Source organism: Paroedura picta, chromosome 11, assembly GCF_049243985.1.
Source record: "Paroedura picta isolate Pp20150507F chromosome 11, Ppicta_v3.0, whole genome shotgun sequence".
Taxonomy (NCBI): domain Eukaryota; kingdom Metazoa; phylum Chordata; class Lepidosauria; order Squamata; family Gekkonidae; genus Paroedura; species Paroedura picta.
Genome location: NC_135379.1, coordinates 11,980,575 through 11,998,526, shown reverse-complemented (window position 1 = coordinate 11,998,526; position 17,952 = coordinate 11,980,575). Strand labels below are relative to the sequence as shown.

The 17,952-nt window shown below is 43.7% G+C and overlaps 1 long non-coding RNA gene across 2 annotated transcripts; it reads right to left on the bottom strand.

Annotated features, from left to right (window-relative positions):
* Positions 1–4,427: 4,427 nt before the first annotated feature.
* LOC143820443 (uncharacterized) lies at positions 4,428–17,944 on the bottom strand. 2 transcript variants are annotated; one of them, XR_013225345.1, is made up of 5 exons: positions 17,815–17,944; positions 17,033–17,123; positions 16,715–16,819; positions 5,237–5,473; positions 4,428–4,703 (listed from the first exon to the last, which is right to left on the bottom strand). It is a non-coding gene; the product is annotated as an uncharacterized LOC143820443 (long non-coding RNA). The 2 variants fall into 2 exon arrangements; XR_013225346.1 differs by lacking the exon at positions 4,428–4,703 and having other exon boundaries at positions 4,829–5,473.
* Between the last annotated feature and the right edge of the window lie 8 nt (positions 17,945–17,952).

Below are 17,952 nucleotides of genomic sequence, written 5' to 3'. Positions count from 1 at the left end.
CCCCCCCAAAAGAACAAGTGGCCCCCATTGGAATGTGAAGCCCCAGCCAAATAGCCCTCAACACTCTTCCTCTGCAGGGCCTTAAATGTGTAAAGACTGAAAGGATGGGATCAAACCAATGTTAAGCTTTTTAATATAGGGACATTGCTGAAGGTTGTAGTGATTTAGTATACAAATTGACCCTACTCATACTTCTCAGCTGTTATGAATTAAACAGCGCCCCCACCCCCCACCCCCACCGAGTTTTCAACAAGCTCAGAACATAAAGCGAGTTTCTGGACCAACATGATCAGGGCAAATACCCAGATCCAAAAGTTTTGGAGATGTATACACAAAAGTCCTTTAATGTTAAAAAACTTTATTCTTGATAGCAAAACATTTTGTCCCCCATCCAGACCTAAAATTGACAGTCAATCCTTGATATGGCCAGGGGGTAGGCAACTGAGTTACTTGTCGTGGGGGGAATGACAATTCCCAGGGGAGCTTATGATTAGGCACATGTGTGATGTACCAACTTTATAGAGCAGGAGAGCATTCTGGGAAAACTGAAGAGATTCCCCACCCCAAAACCCAGCTCACAATACTTGCCAAGAAATCTTATCATGAGCAAATTTCTGAATAGGGTCAAATTTATCCATCACTGCTTTGAACCCCTATTGATTTTGCATTTCAGACAGAAATTTAAGTTATCTTTAGGATTAAGAATGCTTAACCTGGGACAAATTGAGCCCCTAAGAACTAATGGACCCTTATAAGAAAAGACTGCAAATCTAGGCAGGAAGGACTTCAACATGAATCAGATCATTACAAAATGGCTACTCATGCCTGTGCTTTGAACCAAATATATTTTGTGGGATTCGCAGTGTGATTTTTGCTCATCCAATTTTGGAATATTTTGACAGATTTTGCTGTACGCCAGGAAGCCGAGTCACATCACTTTCTCCCGAAATCACTCTAGAGGTACATCCCTCAGATTTCCTGTTAGCATTAGTCTTTTCACGCCTGTGTAACTTCACTGAAATATTTACTATTCCTCTGCCATCTTAGTATCTTGTTCAAATGAAAAAAAAAATCCCCAGTGTGCTAGCGTGGCAATGGTAAATGAGCTTTTGATGCCGGTCCTGTATTTACATAAGTTATTATAAATGGAAGTCATTCCATATATGCTGAGATTATTAATCAACCCATCCAGCTACTTTTTATGTTTGGCTAAACAAAAATCTGGATAGCAGGGTTTCCAATTGATTCTTTGGACTGCATTTTTCCAAACAAATATTATGGGGATTGTACTCCATACAATTAATGCTACTGGAAATATGCATCTTGACTTTTCCCTATGTGTAAGCCACCTTGACGTCGTACTTGGTGTAGAGAAAGGCAGCCTAGAATAAGGTGACCAGATTTTAACATTGGTAAAGTGGGACACCATTGACCGGGAAGGGGGGGGGGTTCTTGATTAAAAATTTGGTCTGTATGGAGCAACACAAATTTTCATAGAACGCATAGAATGCAAAAATAGTATTGTAATATATATATATTTTTAATTGCAACATAAGGACAATTTGCCAGGTGCCCCTAGATGTCCCTCCAAAAGTGGGACAATCTGGTCACCTTAGCCTAGAAACAATTTAATAAATGCATCAATTAAACAACCTCTAAATAAAATGGGAAGGAAGAACCAGTTTCCTTGAGTATGGGATGGTGGTGGATAAAAGCATGACAGAAAGATAATGATAATAATGATCCCCCCCCCCCCCGAAACAGAAACAAAAATCATAGGTAGCTGTGTTAGTCCATAGAAAAATCCAAAAAGAAAAGTCAGATGATTAAACTCAAACAAAACAATACAGGGTAGTGTGCAAATGTTTGGGTTTTCCAAAACTATTCATCATGGAGACAACTATTCTGCATTAATAAACAGACCATAAGTGCATAGTTCTTAGGTCCTTGATAGTTTTTATAATAATCAAGGCATTATGAAACATATTAGTGTTTGATACTTTTCCCCACTGAATTTTTGTTTTAAACCTTTGGTGCCTCTATTGTTACCTGGTTCCCGTATATGATGCCAGCAAGCATTCCCCCCCCCCGACCTTTAACAGGGGTGGGTGGGAAATAGATTGCCTTGAGCATCACCAGCAGGTTTCAAAGAAATAAGGTTTGGTGCCCTCTTGCTTAGATACCAATAAAGAAAAAAGGTTCACATTCAATCCGTGTAATCCAGAACGGCTGGCAATTTGACTTGGCGATGGGTTAGGATTGGAAAAGCTGAGATGCGGAATTCATCTCAGTCATCTTGTAGGAGAGTCTCCCGAGACCCACAACATGGTCATTAGAACAGCATCTCACATAAAGGTCAGTTGCGTTGCACCAGCCAAGGGGATAAAAGTAGCATCCCATCGCACACATGAAAAAAAATAAGAGGGCAATAAAAGTTCACTTTCCACAGCAGTCTCCGAGTATACAAATAGCTCTCTTTCTTATCACTGGACATTGCATTCTTTATGGCTTTCGAGCCATTAGCTCTTTTGCCTGGAGAAACATGCACGGTTTCCCAAAAACTTATCATCTGCTTCGTTGGCCTGTAGTCAAATGTTTAAAAAATGCGAAGGCAGCGACGCTAGGCACATTTATGTGAAAGTTAGCCCCACTGAATTCAGTGGGGCTCCGTTCTGAGTAAGCACATAGCTTAAGAGCAATAAAGCACAGTCTCTCGCCCTTTTACTATTTGTTCCCTGAAGATAATCACATGAGTCGTTTCCAACATTTCGTAAACAATTTCGCCTTAAGGGACAAAAAAGGAGAGAATGTTCACAGGCAATTGTAGACCGTTCCCAACAGTTGACTGGGAGGGGGGGGGTGATGCTAGTTTGTCCCCCTGTGCATCTTAGTTAAAACCTTTCTATCTCACACTCCTCTCCTTGCATCTTATTAACAAGAATGTCCGAAAGCACTTATACATTTCGATTTGGCCTCTCGGCCACCCTGTAACAGAGAAGTTTGAGAAATTGCAACGACCATTTCCCATGATGAACATGGGTGTTTTTGTCTGACGAAAGGGAAAAAAAACCCCCTTGAAGCCCAAGGCAACAGACTCCTTATCTACATTGTGCAGAAGTGGGAGGGGAGGAAACGCACCCCTCAACAATACGAATTACATGGAAATAACTGTGATGATCTGTTAAATTATGGATAATGTAGGCAGTGTATTTTGGACCTAATTATAAAAATAATGAGCAACGTTATCAAAGAAAGTTTGTTTTGGAATGTTAATGAAGGAATGCTTTGCCCTCAATCTCGGTCTACTTATTACAAAGATGTACAGTTTGGATAAAGTGCTTGACCGAATGTAGACGTGAACGTTAGAGTTATGCTTATTGGTTGCTTAGCAGTCCTCCTAAAGTTCCCTGTTAGGGGCTCCACCATTGCCAGGTGTGCTGACCTCCTGCGAACTCCCAGAATGCAGGCAATACTAAAACCGAGTCTTTTTGATATAAATCCTCATAACAGAGAGAATGCATGCAGAAGGAGAGCTGAAAAATTGTGCATGCTCTGGTCCTGCTTGTGACCAAGCGTGCCAGCCACATCTGTCATCTCTGTGTTGGGCAGGGTTGTCTTGGGAGATGGGTCACAGGTACCTGTAAAGGAGTCTTGGGGGGGGCAGTAGTGAAGGGTAGAGTGGTTTTGTCTGAGTCCCCACCTGACCTGGCATTGCCTTGATACCCATGCCTATTGGTTCAGGATGATGAGATTGGTTCATAGAAGCCCGTGACTCACAAGAGCCAGTTAAGGCTCTCTCAGTGGAGAAGATGGAGGGGGGCATCACCACTCCATGCCAGTCTTCAAACCCACTATCTTAAAAATCTATTGGTTCAAGATGCTAAGACAAGTTTATAGAGAGATCACGCTACCCCCCCCCCCCTTAGGAGCCTCATGGGGGGCATTATCACCCCAACTGTACATCTGAGCCAGCCAAAGATTCAAAATGCCTCCCTATTAGTGAGGTCATGATGAGTCCCTAGAGGGGCCACATGGACCCATTCCATTTCCCTTCCACATGGCATGGGTATTCTGGGGTAATGCAAGTGGGGCATGCTTCAGGGAGAAGCATGGAACTTTCTAGGAGATGAGAGAGGTATGTCTCTTCTCTTCTTTCGTGGGAACATGACGAGTGCTGTGTAGAAAGCTTTCTTCGACTATATTTAGAGCCGGCATCTTCCAGATCATGTTACTGGATTATTTCTGTTTCCACCCATTACAGCTCAGCAAACTAGCTGGACACTTTAATGTGCAGTCACAGAGAGAATTTATCGGTGGCTGAACAAATAGGGACAAAAAAAAATGGTGCTAAAAATTAGTCACCAACGCAGGTCGTGAAATGAAACAAAACGAAATCCCTTAGACCAGGTTTATTATTATTATTTTTAAATGCTAGCTGTACTTTGATGCATTCAGGCCATGGTGACACAGACATGAGTTATCCGTGCTACCCCCACAAACTATTACTACTTTTGTGTGCTACTTGGGTTTTTCCCCCCACTGTTTGTTTCTTTTGCCATTAGTTGGTTTTGAAGCTTAAACAATAGTGAGTGGAATTATTCTTCTGGATTGCAGGAGCTGGTCGAGAACTGCAGAAGGAGCCATTATGATTTCCCAGGCAAGTACACAGCTAGAGGCTGTTACGACCGCTGACAATAGACTTCCTAGAACAAAACAAGAGTCTTTGGAATTGATGGACTCTATTGTACCGGGACTTACATTATTCGCTGCATCAGTCTGTAAAAATGCCAGTGACACCCTTAATAGGACATAATAATACAGCTACAGAGCAGAGCACAGTTTTATCATGTAAATATGTATTTACTGAACAAATTATATAAACACATCGTCTCACATTTCTAGAAGCAGAATCACATCCCCAGCATTAAAAACACAGAACTTCTCCCCTGGCCCTTTCCCAGACCCAAATCAAACTTGTTCAGCAGGGTAAGTCTTCCAGGGGGGTTCCATTTTACCACCCATTTGTGATTCTTCACAGCACTCTCAACTTTCCTTTCTCTCTCTTTTTTATCTGTTTATCTAAAACATTCCAATCCCACCAGCTCTCAGCCAAGCTGGGTTTCCAAAGCAGCACAGAGGCACAGATAAAGCAAACTGGAAGCATACCCAGTCATGAAAATGTCACAGAACTGGGAAGAACCCAGATTGTTACAAATAGAACTCAACCAACACCAACCTCATTTCAGACTGAGTGATGTGATTTGTGACAGATTTCTTTCAATTTAAACAACTGCCCGAAGAGAGGAGAGGGGTGGGTGGGAAGCAGAACTCTCCTGGGCTGTGCAAGAAGGCCCATGCACAAAATAGTCAATTGCGTTAAGTTGTAGCGTCAGGAAGGAAACAGTGCATCAGTCCACCTGCTGAACTGTCGTGACGGACAAATAGGCTGCTGAAAAACTGGCCTCCGCCGAATCTGTGCGAACGATTAACAAAGAAAAAAGGAATCAGAAATGTAACAACCACTAGGAGTCTAACATATCACATTTCAACATAGTTTAAGAAGTCTCAGGATTCATGGAATTCTTTGGGCGGTCTTGCGTTCATCAAAATAGTATACGAATTGCTCGAACCAGCAATCTCTTTAATTGCTCGAACCAGGAATCCACATTAGGGGAACATTCTCCAAAGGCAGCACTGCTGAGAATGTGTTACTGTCAGGGATAGTCTTAGCCAAACAGCAATGGGGCAGCTGCTGTGGGCCCCACCTTTAGAAGTGTCCCAGCCACCCACAGCCGCTCCCCATCCTGAAGGAAGCCGCAAAAGAAGAGCAAACTCCTGCCACCTCTTGAAACTGCCTGTTTGTGGCTCCATAAGCTGGCTTCCAGTGGGGTCTTCCAACTTCCGGGCATGGGAAGAGGCCCAACCCTTGGCCCTCATGTTGGGAAGTCCCTGGGGATTCGGAAGCAGAACTTGGGGAGGGTGGGATTTGGAGAAGGGAGGGACTTCAGCAGGGCATAATGCCATAGGGCATCCATGTAGTCCATGGACCTCTGGAGAGCCAAACTGTGGCTCTCCAGAGGTCCATGGACCACAATTCCCATGAGCCCCAGGCTATAGTTTGGCTACCCCTGCCATAGGGTCTACCCTATAAAGCAGCCATTTTCTCCAGGGAAACCAATCTCTATTATCTGGAGATCACTTGTAATTCTGGGAGATCTCCAGACCCCATCTGGAGGATGGCAATCCTATCAGGGACCTAGAATCATAATGACTGTCCTTGGTTACTAAAATTTAAACTGAATGTTAACTTGGCATGTATGATTGCAGCTTGATCAGCTTCGCCAGAAATGATTGCTGCAGATACTACTGAAGTTGGTTAAACACAGTCCATTGCTAAATTTTCAAGCTTCAGGGCTGGGTTCAGGAATACTACCAGACTGCAATCTTTCAGGGGCTTCCCAGCTTGGTGTGGTGGTTAGGAGTGTAGACTTCTAAATCTGGTGAGCCGGATTCGATTCTGCACTCCCCCACATGCAGCCAGCTGGGTGACCTTGGGATCTCCACAGCACTGGTAAAGCTGTTCTGACTGAGCAGGAATATCAGCAGGGCTCTCTCAGCCTCACCCACCTCACAGGGTGTCTGTTGTGGGGAGAGGAAAGGGAAGGAGATTGTAAGCCGCCTGGTGACTCCTTCAGATAGAGAAAAACACCATATAAGAATCAACTCTTCTTCTTCCTAACAGGTTGTAGATTTAATCCCAGATCAGCTAGGCCTTCCAACCAATTGTACTTCCATCTTGTCTGGACTAAAGTTCAGTTTGTTTGGCCACACCTGGTTCCCTCATCACTTCTGAACACCAGTTTCATGGAAAGGCGCCCCTGAGCCATGTCTCATCGGCCTCTTGGTGGCGTTTCTCCCGAATCTGCAAGTCTAATTTGCCTTTGGATGTGGAAGCTGGGCTGTGAAGTCATCACACGGATGCTTGCATTTACAAATAATCAGGCAGTCCCTGGCGAAAGTGGCCTCACAGTTCACCTGTAACGTCACCCTTGTAATCTGCCTTGTTGTACCGGCATCATTATCCTCTAATCGCTTTACGGTTCCCACCTGTGTCAATTAGCAAAATTTAAAGTGCTCTACGGAGCCTGGAGTTGACTTCGCCAAAGGACAGTGTGTCTGAAGGGGCCTCTTTCCCCAGCCCAGCTGAATCCTGCTCCTCAGTCAGCCGGCACACTGAAGCAAACAAGCCCCTGTCCCTAACTTTGAATGCCCTTGACAGTCTCTTAAAATACACTTCATAAAACAGAGAGACTCCAGCAATTACCGGCAGATCACAGTACCCCAGCAGCAACATAAATATAACAAAAATTTAATTAACCCCACCAACAAAATCACCGTCTTCATTGCTGGCTGAATTTGAAATTGCTGGCTCACAGATGAAGAAGTCAACGTTACGGCTAAGGTTCCCGGAGCCCTGATGTTATGAGAGCAATATTTATGGAAGAGGCAATTTATCATGTAAAGACAATAAAGACCAGGTCTAAATTCATAGGCTGAGACTGATAAAATGGTACAGCAATTATTATGAGCATCTTGGCAGCATACTGCCAATATAAGATGCGGATATAGCCACGGAGATATTTAGCTGGCAAGAAAGTACCTATGCATCCGCATCTAAAAACAATAGCAATAAAGATGAAGGCTGAAAGCGAACCGGTGACGTAGATCTGTATGCAACACGGAGTTAAACAGAAACTTCCTAAAGAAAATCTGTAGCAAATTAGGCAGAGGAAAAAAAACAATTCAACGATCTTCTTTTTTTTAACCCTCTCGCTGCAAAAACCATCTTTCTCAAACCACTGATTCCAGGAGAATCTTTTAAGGCTGCAAACATACGCCTGTTTATTTGGGGAATAATTTCATTTAAATAAAGCAACACCTACTTCCCAGAAAGTGTGCACAGAATCAGGCTTTGAGTGTGTCTATAGGTGACTGCTTACTTTTTCAGAATTTTTTAAAAAGATCCCTGCCAAGGACAAAATACACTTCTTTTCTCAAATGTGCATGAATCAGACACGTAAATATAATTCAGCACGTGCCCCTTGAAAATTTTGCAGGAGTAAATATAAAAGGCACTTCACAGAAATTTTACATGTGCATGGCCATAAGTGGAACATGTATGCTGTATCTAATCTGGCTATGAACAATATAAAGGAAAAAGTAAAGTGAAAACTTATTTGTTGAAGGCTTTCATAGCCAAAGTCAGCTGGCTGTTGTGGGTTTTCCAGGCTGGGCGGTCATAGTCTGGTAATTTTAGTCCCTTCAGAGGCAGGACATGGCAAGATGAGACTATTCCTGAGAGACCCCCAGATAGGACAAGACTGTGATATGTTACTGCCCAACCTGAGAAGTAAATAAAATGCCCAGCAATTGTTCACACATTCCACACTTTGGCACATACAGATTTCCATCTTGCCATGTCCTACCTCTGGAGATGCCAACTACAAACTTACAACAGTCAGTGAAAATTTATTTACTTGTTCATAAAACAAAGAAGCAATAGAGAGAGCCAGCTTGGTGTAGTGGTTAGGAGTGCGGACTTCTAATCTGGCATGCCGGGTTCGATTCTGCACTCCCCCACATGCAACCAGCTGGGTGACCTTGGGCTCGCCACGGCACTGATAAAATTGTTCTGACCGAGCAGTGATATCAGGGCTCTCTCAGCCTCACCCACCCCACAGGGTGTCTGTTGTGGGGAGAGGAATGGGAAGGCGACTGTAAGCCGCTTTGAGCCTCCTTCGGGTAGGGAAAAGCGGCATATAAGAACCAACTCTTCTTCTTCTAGACACAGAAACATGCCAACTGGGATTGTGTTGTGCCATTAGACTCCTCCACAAGCTGGGTAGCCTTGGGCCAGTGACAATTCTCTCAGAACTCTCTTGATTCCAAGAGAGTCTCAGTTCAAAAATCTGAAATGGATCCTTCCCTTTTTTTTTTACTTTGTCCCCATTAAACGTTGCAAGCAGGAGCAGATCAGTGGTGGGAGAGGAGTGACAGTTAAAAAAAAATCATCAGAGTCACTATGCAAATAGATGCTTCTAGCTTTGCTCCACCATACCTGAACAGCTGATGAACAATTGTCTGTCTGATTGTGGCAGGGTTGGGAGCAGATTTTTAGCTGGATTGATAGGCGATCAAGCATAATGAGACCTGTGTGGCTTTAAGGGGAGATGTCAAGGAGTCAACTAGGAACTTTGTGTGCATAACAACTCTACCACTAAGTTACAGCCTTGCCTCTGGGTTGGTGCATTCAACTTGATGACAAAAGGTATTGTTGCATAAGGTTTAAATTGGTAGCCTCCTGTGCCAACTTTATTGTTTAGATTTCTATTCCACTTCTCCTGGCAAACAGTTCAGGGTGGAAAGCAAATTTTGTTTATTAAATAAAGTTTATTGTTATTTTTCATAAAAATGATCAAGCTGTAGCCAACAACTCCACCTTTTGACTACCATATGGATCTTTTCAATGGTGAAAGAAGCCCCCTAGGCCATTGCAGAACAGCCTCCTATCTACTCTCAGCTCAGGGTCACTGGCTACAACCTCCATGTTGGAATACCCCATTTATTTTGATCAGCTCATTCCCTTTTCTGACTTCTATTAGTTTTTGTGCAATGGTCCTTTGTTTTCATTTTCTCCCTGGAGTCTGCAGTCCTATTTTTAGTTTGCCTCAGTTCTGTAAAAAGATAGCTTTGTTTAATTTTTTATTTCTTTCCTGAGTAAAGGCAGACACTTTTGATCTCTCCTTTTGATTACCAAATGTCTTTGTGGTTCCTGATACCTCTAAAGCATGTTGCCAAATGTTATTTATCCATTTGTGGAGTTTATTGAATCTTTAATGAAATTGTTTTTAGCAAAGAGATCTACAGAAACAAGTCACAGGGACTGATTTTGCAAACTACTATGGAAAGTCAAGAGCCTGATTTAAGGACGGCGGAAATGTAATTCCCAAACTTATACATGCATAGAATTGTGAAGTTGGAAGGGACATCCAGGATCATCTAGTCCAGTGGTTCTCAACGTGGGGGTCGAATTACCCTTTCAAAGAGGTCACCGCAGGTTGAGCAGCTTGGCTGGGGAGGCGCTGCCACTGTTGTTGCTCCTCCTGCAGGCACCCATGCTCAGCCGCCAGCCGCTCCAGCAGCACCTCCAACACAGCGCAGTCTCCCACTAGGTGATCCAGGTGGCAGTGCAGTTCGGCGGGACAAGAGGCAGAACTGAACTGAGAAACCCCGGGGAAAAAACAATTTTTTCGGGGGAAAAGACAATTTATGAACAATAGATCTTCACCCCATTGGTCAGTTTTGGTTTAATTGCTGTGAAAGAACACTTGCATAGTTTTATGGTTGGGGAGTCATCACAACATGAGGAACTGTATTAAAGGGTGGCATTAGGAAGGTTGAGAACCACTGATCTAGTCCAACCTCCTGCACAATGCAGGGAACTCACAACTACCTGCCCACCCACCGTGAACCCAATTTCACGCACAGATGATGCCCCCTCCCAAGAAAACCAGAACACCAGTCTGGAGGAAGTTTGCCTCCTAACCCCAAAGTGGTGATCAGCATTTCCCTGGACATTCAGTTCTGGAGGCCTCACTTCAAAAGGGATGTGGACAAAATTGAGAGGGTGCAGAGGAGAGTGACAAGGACGATGTGGGACCTGGAGACCAGGCCCTATGAGGAAAGACTGAGGTACTTGGGAATATTCAGCATGAAAAAGAGGAGGTCGAGAAGGGACAGGATTGCTGCCTTTAAATATCTGAAAGGTTGTTCACTTAGAAGAGGGCAGGGAAAGGTTCCTATTGGCAGCAGAGGACACGACCTGCTGTAATGCAGTAACACTACATGTAGATAATGGGCGGCAGGAAATCACGAAGTAGTTCATCAGCAGAATCAGGTGCCTAAGGAGGTGGCGAGCTCCCCTCACTGGCAGTCTATAAGCAGCTGGACAGATACTTATCATGGCTGCTTTAGGTTGATCCTACATTGAACAGTGGGTTAGACTACATGGCCTGTATTGTCCTTTCCAGTTCTATGATTCTAAGAACACAACTGGGGCTTTGTGTTTTCAGATTGGCTAATTCAAAGCACATTGAACTCTCACTGTATTTACAGCATGTATGATAACTGTTGAACATATGAAGCTGTCTTACACTGAATTAGATCATTGGTCTACCATCGTCAATATTGTCTTCTCCACTGGCCATAGCTCTCCAGGGTCTCAGGCTGACATCTTTCACATACTCCACATGTGTTAAATGCTGTCAAGTAACTTCCAACCTATGTCAACCCTATGAACGACCACTAAAATTAACCTGATGTGCTCAGGTCTTGCAAACTGAGGGCTGTGACTTCGTTTCAACTGGAAATTGTGGGGAACCAAATCATCAGCAGGCTCAGCAGATACTCTCTTGTTAAGGATAGATTCAAATGGGTGTTAAGCTGCAGCACTTCCAATAGTCTTATTAATCTTTCCCCTGGCCTTTCCTTACAGCTCCTCACCAGCTTAGTGTAGTGGTTAAGAGTGGCAGCCTCTAATCTGGAGAGCTGGGTTTGATCCCCGCCTCCTCCACACGCAGCCAGCTACGTGACCTTGAGCTAGTCACAATCAGAGCTGTTCTCGCTAAACAGTATCTCTCAGGGCTCTCTCAGCCCCACCAACCTCACAGGGTGTCTGTTGTGGGGAGAGGAAAGGAAGGGGATTGTAAGCCGCTTTGAGATTCCTCCAAATAGTGAGAAGCTGGGTATAAAAACCAAGTCATCATCTTCTTTCTTGTCTTTCCTTCTGCTCTGTCATTCCTCTGCTCACCCCATAAAGCCCTGAATCATACCTGGACACTCTAAATTCACATTACCCTTTATTTCTGCTCCTGTTTAACCCTAATTTCAGGGGGGAAAGTTTTTGTTTTGTTCACTTTTGTGGCTATTTGTTTGCAGCAGATGTTTTGGCACTTAGGGGAGGAACCTCATGAGCTTGCTGACTACATTCTGATAATCTCTTTGGTCCTAACAAGAAAGAATTTCTTTGATCAATCAATACATTTTGCTTTTTTGATGTGTGGAATGGACAGATGGATGGTGGTGGGAGCACAGCAAAGCCATGCAAGGATGCACACGGTCGAAGCACTTGCGATTCTGAGCATATTTGCGATCCCTATCTGAAAACGCCAGGGAACGAACAGTGAATCAGCCAGTCAAATATGATGCGAGGTTAGAGAAGAAAGAAGCCACAATACTTTTCCATAAAGACGACTCATGTGGAAAGACGGACGGCAGGGCGAGTACGCATTTGTGCAAAGTATTTGCCGTTCTGTTCTGAATCTTTTTAGATTAAAAAAAACCCCTTTTTGCAATTAGCTGTGATCCTATAGCCCAGTGGTCCCCAACCCCCGGTCCGATCCATGGATCAGTTGTTATAGGGCTGCGGCTCCTCCTTGTCCTCCCCCCTGGCTGCTGCCTCGGGGGCTGCCCTGCCACTCTGTTGCCGGCTCACCTTTGGTGCTCTCCAGCAGCCGCTGGCAGTGCCCCCCCCCCAGCGGGCAGCGGGAAGTCATGGGCGCCAGCAGGAAAGCAAGTGGAGCAGGGGCTCAGTCGGCAGCGGCGACATCCCTCGTCAAAAAACACCCCCCCCCGGGCCTCAGTAAAATTGTCAAGCATTGACCAGTCCCCTGTGATAAAAAGTTTGGGGACACTGCTATAGCCCACTGGATCTTTATCATTTCTTGGTTTGTTACATTTTCTGTTTTTCCCAATCCCTCCTGGTGGCCTTCTTTTTATGTCTTTGTGCTTAAAGGAGGATGCATCTTAAGAGGCATAAATCAGGATCTTTTCCTTCTCTTGCTGCTGCAGGGAGAGTGAAACAGGGTTAGTTGTTGCCCCTTGTTCTTAGGCAGGTTTCCAGGGCTGATTCTGCACTTCCTTTGTTTATCCATTGTGGATCCTGCTGAATTCAGTTAGATTTGAACACGGGTTCCCCCCCACATAGAAACAGAAAAGTGTTCTGCACGTGGTTAGGGAAGCTCAGAAGGGGGAGGGGGGAGCCAAGTGCAGCAGGGGCCTCTTTCTTTCTTTTCTTGAAGGTGGGGGGAGAGGATTGGAGACAGCAGAGGATGGAGGAAAAAACCAAGAGACAAATCTCTGCCGAGAGTTGGGGCTTCTGAAGCTTCTGCCGAGAGAAGTTAGGGCTTTCCCTTTAAGGCAAGCTTGCAACCTGGGAACAAGGAAGCCTTTGAACTGAAGCCTTGGCCAATCAGGGCTTTTCTACAACATCGGAGGCTCTGCAGTAAGCAGAGAGCTGCACGCTTTCTTATGCTGATTTTTCAAACATTGAGAGTTATATGCCCTCCAGGATATCACAGGGGGAAGGTAGGGTCACTACCTGGGACAATCATGCTTGTTGCAGATGGAAAAATTTAAATCGGACAAAATCCAAATGGAAATTACATTCAGTGGAGACAGCAGGGACTGAATTGACCTGGGATTGGAATAAAAGCTCTGTGCAGATTCAGCCTAGGTCTCCAGCTGGTGTCTCTCTGACACCTGCTGTCATTTGACAGAATGGTGGGAGAAAAATTAAGGGAAAAAACATCAGCATGATGTCATTTCTGGGTTGAATCCGGAAGTAACATCTTGCCACTCTAGGATTCAGCAGAAACTCTATTATTACCTTAGAGTTTTAACACTGTGGTGTCTATTCAGGGTTCAACCCAGAACTAATGTCAGGCTGTTAACATAGCATCACCCCTCCAACACACACACACTTATTATATTTTTATCCACAAATTTACAGTATTATATGTTATTACTGTGGGTTGTCTTTCTGATGCTTTATAAATGACTTCTTTACAATTTTGGAGTCATTAATTACTATCACTTCAGAGCCATTATTACATAGCCTTCCCTTCTTTCCTGGTATTTACCACTTTTTGTGTACCCCAATTTGTTTGTTTCTTGTATTCCCAACCTGGAGATTGGCAGCCTTTCTCCATTGCTCTAACCACTACACCCCATCAGCTGTATAAGTCCAGTTGATTTTTTATTTTTCTCTTCTGTTTTCATTTTTCCATGTTTCCCTTTCTCCTTGTCTTTCCAGTGTCTAAAAAGTCTGAATACATCACAGAAATTGTTAACCCAATAAAATATTATTTTGTTATTTGGTAGGTGAGCCATTTTTCCTTGCAAGCTTCTCTGTTTGCATTTCCCTGCATTTTCCAATGAATGTCCTGTCTTCATTCTCCTCCGCCTTCAAAATTGCACTTTTGGAAGAGTATCCCACTTTTGTTTTTCTCCTTTTATTTCAAAGTCACTGTTGTAGTACTCATAATTGGCTTGGCAGCAAAGGGGATATGAAGCATTGTATTTTTTATCTTCCTTTTGCCTCAGGAGATTTTACAGTCCACAGATTCAAAATGTCTCTGAAGGCCATGTGCAGAGCATATTTCTCTTCTACAGCATCAAAAGGCCCTTGAATTTGTGCCTGGAATACCTGTTTTTCTAAATTATGAAGATTGCGTCCTGAACTAGCAGTGGGTCATGGGGTCACAGGGATTTTTCCCCCACTGGAGGGGTCTTTAAATGTCTCCCCAGAAGATCCATCTGAAGCTGCTGAGAGCTGATCATCTGGATCAGCTGTTTTGCAGGGTCATTCTTCCCAGCAGACCAATCTGAGGCTGCAAACCCTGCTCTCCACAGTTTTGGACAGGTCTCCTAGGGAAACATTTAAAGACCCTCAGGATCAGCTGTTTGGCATGGTCTTTCTCAGCCAGTTGAATTCATTCAATCAAACCTGAATTGATTTGGCCTTCTCTGATTTGGCCTAGTTAAACTCAATGGTATTGTGATTCAGCCCTCCCCCCCCCCCCCCCACACAAATCAGCATTGACTTGAGGATTCTGGGTTTATATTAGCCAAATTGCACATCCCTGGAGGAACTAGCAAAAGCCCCTGCAGACCACAATTCCTCCTTTCAACTGGTTTTCCAGATTTTATGTGTGATTACAAAACCTTTTGTGTATGTGTGTATGAAGATAGAGATCTCTTTCTAGAGGTAGTTGGATATTATTGATCCTGACTTAGCAGGCAATGGATATATAGCAGTCTATATGAAGCAGTCCAAATCTTCCCAGAATGAGTCCCAGATCTTTTCACATACAATTGCCGGACCAGGGTTAAGAAATACCTGGAGATTTTGGAGGCGAAGCCAGAGGAGGTCATGTTTGGGGACAGGAGGGACTTCATTGGGTTATCATACCCTAGGGCCCATCTTGTAAGTAGCCATTTTCTCTGGGTTAACTGATCTGTCACCTGGAGATCAGTTGTAATATCAGAAGACCTCCCAGACACCACCTGGAGTTTGTTTAACCTATGCTAACATAATGAATTAATTGGAACCAATTTAACAGAGCCTGCCTACCTGCCTCCAGGCCCAAGAAACAGCATTTCAGCCAGCCAGTTTTAGCACTCAGATCATCAAGAGAGCTGCCTTGGCTAATTACTCAATCCTTCTTGAAAGCTGGGGGAGGGGGGAGGAAATGCCTGGTGAAGGACAGGGTGATCACCATCCCTGGAATGATGACACTACATCTGGCACAACTCATGCCTGAGCCTTGTGACACTCAAACATGTTCCTAAATTCTGTGGTTTAACCATAGAGTTTGGAGGAATGTTAGAACATCACCCACCAGCACAATGGCATCACTTCTGGGATGCACCAGAAATGATGTCATAATACTGGGGATGCCCATCTTGTCTCCCTTCCCCCATTTCTTTTCAGTTGCCAAGCTATGCCAAGCTATTTTACTCCTGTTTCTTCTCCTGCCCTTTGAGAAAGCCTGCTTGCTGTTCTTTACCTGCTTGCATGGGCAGCCATGGCAGCAAAAAACAGAGAAGAAGCCCAGAGAAGAGGCAGTAGGGAGGAAAAGTTTGTTTATTCATCTAAAATATTTAGATGCCTTCCTTTCTCCTGAGTTAAGTTCTAGGCACCCAAAATTCTCCTGAGCTATGTTCTAGGAACCCAAAATTCTCCTAAGCTAAGTTCTAGGCATCTCAGGATCTGAGTTCTAGGCACCCAAAACTGGGCACCTGTTCATTTGCCCAGCTGGGCAAGTGACCAAATATAATTTTGGTCTTTGGGGATTCTATAGAGCTAAATCAGGTGTTGTGGGTGGCTGCTACCTCCTTTGGTTGCCCATTCACTTATATAAGAAATGGTGGTACAGTGGGCACATCCTTACTGGAACCAGTGTCATCAGCTCTTATAGAGCTGACTGTTGTCAGGATCAGAACCAGTGTTAAACAAGGTATCACTGTTTTTTTATTTCTGCAGACATTTTTCAGAGACAATCTTGACCACAAAGCAGGTGAATAAAAACAGTAGCAACAAATATATTGCTATGCGGGTGAAATCAAGAGCCATTTCATCGAACGCCTACTCTTTGCTTGGTTTGATCATCGCCACAAAAATCCGGCACAAAAATCGCTAAGAGATATTTCCTGCTTAAACGGTCAGCAAAGGCTGAGTCCCTGTTCTTCCTAATTCTTTCTATCAGCCAACATAGGAAACAGGAGCTACCAGGGCTGCCTCAAAGGACTGAAAATAACAAAGTACACAAGATGTCTTCTGCTCATGCCTTTTTAATGCTTTGTTCAGACTTACTTGTTTGCTGTGATTCGCATGTAGAGCGACTTCCTGGCAGAGTAAGCTTCTCTGTGTCACAAAAGCGGCTTTTAAAAGGAAATCCTAAAGAAAAAGGGAGCGTGGCTGACAGTCAGGCCAAGTAGGAAGGGGGAGACACAGGAAATAAAAAATAATAAAGGGATAAAACATTAAAGGTTAGTATAATTCATGCCCTATATCATTCTTCCTGCTTTCTATTTTATTTTCATGGAAGGGGGGGGGGGGAGAAGAGTCATTTAAATTTCATACAGAATTGAAGCAAAAACATTGAAAATCCATCACATGGCTGTAACATACCGGGGATATATTTAAGTCCAATTGAAACCATAAATGTTTTAATTCGGCAGAAGGTAATGAAAGATTTTATAGTTCTTCATCTGCAGACTGACTGGAATGGAAATAAAATATTCAGTGGAAGAACGTCACCCAAGGTTTATAGACAATGTAACCTCTCTGCTTTCCCCCCTCGGTTCTGCTCAAATGCAACCTTCACCTAATAACATTTCCGTTGAGCCTTAATAGCATCACAGCTTACTGTTCACTCGCAGGCCAACTATATGTAAATTTATATAAATGCACATGCAAATTAAGTAGGGGCTTCAAGCTCTCAGCTTGATACCATATGAAGTATTTGGGGCAAGGAGGGAATCACATGGGCTTGACTTTTGGGCTTAGATTCATTTTTATTAACACATTTAAAAGAGCCATTGACGTCTTTGGGATGACAGTGGCATTACTGTGTTGCCCCTGAGCTACCACATGAGTATTTTCCTCCTCCCATTTATTAGGAATAGTAGATTGATTCAGAGGGGGGGAAACACAGTACACTTTGCTGAAACTAAATCCTACAGGGAAATAACACACACTTTTACCATGCTAATATGCATTCCCAAATTTATCTGTATTTCAATTCTTCAAAATAATTTAAAACAGCTTGGAATCAAATGTATCTCCCATGGAAAGTAGGGCCTAACTGTCCCTACTCATCTCTCTCGTGCAACATATATTAGATCCTGATTATTTACAAAACTTATTTCCGCTTAAGTAAAAGTATAGCCAGTTCCCTCACACATTCTTACATTCAGGAAGTCTTGGGCCTTCACTTAAGCAATCTCTGTAGGACTAGCCATTTGCAGAAAAGCAAAATACAGTCAAGGCTTTCTTCCCTCAAAATCTGAGTTGACTCCAAATTCCTAGGCCAGTTATAGCCTTTAGCC